Genomic DNA, 4,545 nt, shown 5'->3' with positions numbered 1-4,545 from the left:
GAGACTAGGGTACTGGACACTTAGAGGACTGACTTTAGAAGGAAAGGTTTTAATCATCAAAGCAGTGATTTTACCTTTGCTTTTACTCATCAGTTCTGTTTTATTCCGCCTAGGAGAGTGATCTTAGACCTGGAACGAGCCATCTTTTATTTTTTGTGGGGCTCCAAGTGGGAAAGACTGAGACGAAGCGTGATGAAGAAGCCAAAGGAGAAAGGAGGAAAAGGAGTGCCAGACCTGCACTTGTTCTTAGGAAGCAGATACACAGCACTACACATGGCAACCGCCACAGCCCCATCCAGAAACCCCAAGACCGCAGCAATGACACGGTTCTGGATGGGGTCCTACCTCAGAAAACTTAAGATCTTACCCACAAGTCTCAAAGTACCAGTGTCTTTTAACCTGCCACCAGCCTATGCTTTTATCCAGTCATTTTTAAGGCATTTTAACCTTGAGCAGGAGGAGTTGCAGGTTTTAACCACTCACCGCTCTCTCATTTCTGTTGTGCAGGAGCGGGAACCAGTGAGTCCAGTGCGCGGGCTTGCATTCGGCGAGCCCTCAACAGTTTGGCGCAACGTGAACCATCCAGCTCTTCCAAACAGACTCTGGGACCTGTCATGGATGGTGGCTCATGAGATCCTCCCAGTCAGGTCCGTAATGCACTCCCGGGGCATGTCGGCGCACTCAACTTGCCCCCGACCAGGTTGTGGCGCGCCTGAGTCGGTAAGGCATCTGCTCTGGGAGTGCAGCGCTGCCGTAGAACAGTGGGCAACGGCCGGCTCCTTGCAATTCCCGTACTTGCCAGCAAGGGAGGTCCTCACACCACAGCTGGTGCTGTACGGGGTGAGCCAAGGAAATCAGATACCAGCACGTACATTTGCCAAACAGTGGCTCACCCTAGCCGCCATCAAAGACGCCATATGGACCTCCAGAAACTTGCTGGCAAGAAAGCACATGCAGATCCCCCCGTGGCTGTGATCCGGATGGCCGCAGCAACGGCCCAAACGGCCAGAGCTGCAGGCAGCGGGCCTAAGACACAGCCACAAAGAAGAATCGCCTCTGTACCCATTCGGACGGAGGAGCCGGAGCCACACAAGGAAAGTTCAAGGCAGCGGCGGCCTGACCCTCCGGGTGAGGTTGGTGGGAAGGAGCTACAGGGTGAGGGTCTCCTCTGAGCGCCTGGACAAGATGCCGAGAGACCAAATCTGTTTGGGGGAGCTGAATGAGTTCCCCTTTGATAGGGACTCACTACACTCCTGCACAACAGTGGACTTGGAGAAGAGCTTTTATTATCCATTTATTTTTTGTGAGTTGTATTTTAACAAATGCGCTCCACTTTGAAGACATTTTAACAGAGACACTCACTGACATGGACAAGCTGAAAACCATTTTATACCTTTAATTTATGACGTTATCTGTAATGCATTTTAAACACTTTTTTTAAATGTTGTTTTACAGAGAACATTTATCTATTTATTGACGTGTTGTATTTTAAAAGGTAACTTGGAATTGACATATTATGAATCATGGTTGAATTGAGTGTCAATAAATTTTTCTCAAAAGAAAAAAATCTGTTCATATCAGTTTAATATCTGATATGTCCCCTATAAGGGGGCAACATATTAAATGGATTTTTAGCACCGGGAGTTGAGACGAGGGGCTTGCTCCGTCCACTCCACGCATCGACCCGGTATTGCAGTGCCTCCGGGGGCGGTGCACCCTTCTCCTGCCTTGTGTAAAACCAAAATACTGACCCAAACGCAGAGGTTCGTCGCTCTGCCGGACGCCGGCCCGAAAAAGGCGCCAGTCGAGGGGGGGCAGCCGCTTTCAGCCAGCTGAAGCCTCAAAGAAGGCAGCGAGATTTGCACTTTTGATTGGCAGACGACGAGGGGATATTTGGGACCGGCATGGCTGTTAAATGTGCCCTGCACTTCCCCTCCCTTTCTCCCACTCGTCATCGAGAGCCCGAGTATTTCGGATGCTCGGTAGCCTGTGTCCAAAAGCCAGGCCTTCATTTCTCCGCAATACGATTGGATAGAGCCTCTCAGAAGGTGGGGAGGGGACACTGCGGCGCCTCCGTAGGCCCGGCACGGTTGGCCAACACGGTGGAGGAACCGCAGCGTAGAAAGGATACAAGAAACGAAAACACCTAAAATGAAGCAAGAAAACCTGCTACAACTGCTAAATCGGTGAATAAAACACACTTACCGTCTTTGGTCTGGTCAAGGTGGCAGTCCGGCAGAGGACAGGTAGGTACCTCGGGACCAATGAATTCCTTGTTGCAAAAGTTTTTCAACTACGGCAAAGTTGAAATTTTATTCACAAGGAATGAGGTGAATCTCCTCCCAGAAAAGCTGGTGACACAAAACGAAGCCCCAAACCGGCAAAGGTTTTAACCAGAAAGAGGAGGCGATTGCAGTCTTGGCCAAAAGGCCGAGAAGCGATCGGCCACGTTTCCCCTCCCTTTCTCTCACTTGTCATCGAGAGGCTACAAGAGCCCGAGTCGTTCGGTAGCCTCTGTCCAAAAGCCAGGCCTTCGTCTCTCCGCAGCCCGATTGGATAGAGCCTGCCATGACCTGGGGAGGGGTAGGGAAACGGGCGTGGCCTGGTACTTGGGACTCGAGAGGCAGAGTGAGGCTTACCGTGAGGGTAGTGACCGGACGACTAGGCTCGTCAGCGGCTCTGGAGGAGGGGCCCGTACTTACTCGGGTTTCTCTTCATAACGTACAAGTCTTTCGCCTTTTACTAAAGACTTCCGTGGAGAGGGACGCCAATGAGTTAAAACTATTTTTGGCAGGCCCTCGCCGAGGTGGCTGTTAGCTCATAAAGTCCACAAAAGGAGCTTTACACACTCGCTTAGGCTTGAGAAGCAAAAGAGTACTGTTCAGAGAAATATGGCTGTATGAAATTGGTATTGTTTGCTGTATAGATGAGATCTGGTGAAACACTCTGTCCTGTGACTGATCTGTGTAAAACAACAGAAAGTGAGTTAAATTTGACTCCAAAGTCCAACAGGTCACTGGAAGCCATCAACTCAGTGTGTACAGGCTAAAACAGCCTGCTTCTACCTTTTAGAGGCTTTCATGTAGAAATCTGAGTTGAGCTCCAAATGGCTTCAAACTTACCGAGAAGACTTACAGACACAACACCATCAAGAATCTTGAATCTCAACCTTCTGCCGCCTTTCCCAAGCTAGTTTCTTTCAGGGGCCACATAGGGGCCCCAAATCACAACAGCTCAAATCAGCGTCCCACACCCATCAAACAGTTGTATTTTGGTATTAAAACTCCATTTAGAACTTATTAGGTGGTTGTTAGCTCATAAAGTCCACAAAAGGAGCTTTACACACTTGCTTAGGCTTAAGAAGCAAGAGAGTCCTGTTCAGTGAAATATGGCTGTATGAAATTGGTATTGTTTTTTGTAAAGGTGAGATCTGGTGAAACACTCTGTCCTGTGACTGATCTGTGTAAAACAACAGAAAGTGAGTTAAATTTGACTCCAAAGTCCAACAGGTCACTGGAAGCCATCAACTCAGTGTGTACAGGCTAAAACAGCCTGCTTCTACCTTTTAGAGGCTTTCATGTAGAAATCTGAGTTGAGCTCCAAATGGCTTCAAACTTACCGAGAAGACTTACAGACACAACACCATCAAGAATCTTGAATCTCAACCTTCTGACGCCTTTCCCAAGCTAGTTTCTTTCAGGGGCCACATAGGGGCCCCAAATCACAACAGCTCAAATCAGCGTCCCACACCCATCAAACAGTTGTATTTTGGTATTAAAACTCCATTTAGAACTTATTAGGTGGCAGTTAGCTCATAAAGTCCACAAAAGGAGCTTTACACACTTGCTTAGGCTTAAGAAGCAAGAGAGTCCTTTTCAGTGAAATATGGCTGTATGAAATTGGTATTGTTTGCTGTAAAGATGAGATCTGGTGAAACACTCTGTCCTGTGACTGATCTGTGTAAAACAACAGAAAGTGAGTTAAATTTGACTCCAAACTACAACAGGTCACTGGAAGCCATCAACTCTGTGTACAGGCTAAAACAGCCTGCTTCTACCTTTTAGAGGCTTTCATGTAGAAATCTCTACATGAGTCCTGTTCAGTGAAATATGGCTGTATGAAATTGGTATTGTTTGATGTAAAGTTGAGATCTGGTGAAACACTCTGTCCTGTGACTGATCTGTGTAAAACAACAAAGTGAGTTAAATTTGACTCAAAACTACAACAGGTCAATGGAAGCCATCAACTCAGTGTGTACAGGCTAAAACAGCCTGCTTCTACCTTTTAGAGGCTTTCATGTAGAAATCTCTGAGTTGAGCTCCAAATGGCTTCAAACTTACCGAGAAGACTTACAGAGACAACACCATCAAGAATCTTGAATCTCAACCTTCTGCCGCCTTTCCCAAGCTAGTTTCTTTCAGGGGCCACATAGGGGCCCGAAATCACAACAGCTCAAATCAGCGTCCCACACCCATCATACAGTTGTATTTTGGTATTAAAACTCCATTTAGAACTTATTAGGTGGCAGTTAGCTCATAAAGTCCA

At 47.4% G+C, this 4,545-nt stretch overlaps 1 non-coding gene and 1 pseudogene across 1 annotated transcript; both read left to right on the top strand.

Moving 5' to 3' along the window:
• Nucleotides 1-1,542: 1,542 nt before the first annotated feature.
• LOC119904734 lies at nucleotides 1,543-1,721 on the top strand (annotated as a pseudogene).
• Nucleotides 1,722-2,698: 977 nt separating this feature from the next.
• LOC119904735 lies at nucleotides 2,699-2,813 on the top strand. The gene has a single exon (XR_005444735.1). It is a non-coding gene; the product is annotated as a U5 spliceosomal RNA (small nuclear RNA).
• Nucleotides 2,814-4,545: the final 1,732 nt, after the last annotated feature.

The sequence above is a fragment of the Micropterus salmoides genome, unplaced genomic scaffold, assembly GCF_014851395.1.
Source record: "Micropterus salmoides isolate LMB-PRFRI ecotype aquatic unplaced genomic scaffold, ASM1485139v1 Ms_hic_scaffold_1501, whole genome shotgun sequence".
Taxonomy (NCBI): Eukaryota; Metazoa; Chordata; class Actinopteri; order Centrarchiformes; family Centrarchidae; genus Micropterus; species Micropterus salmoides.
This window is presented reverse-complemented; position numbering and strand designations above follow the sequence as displayed.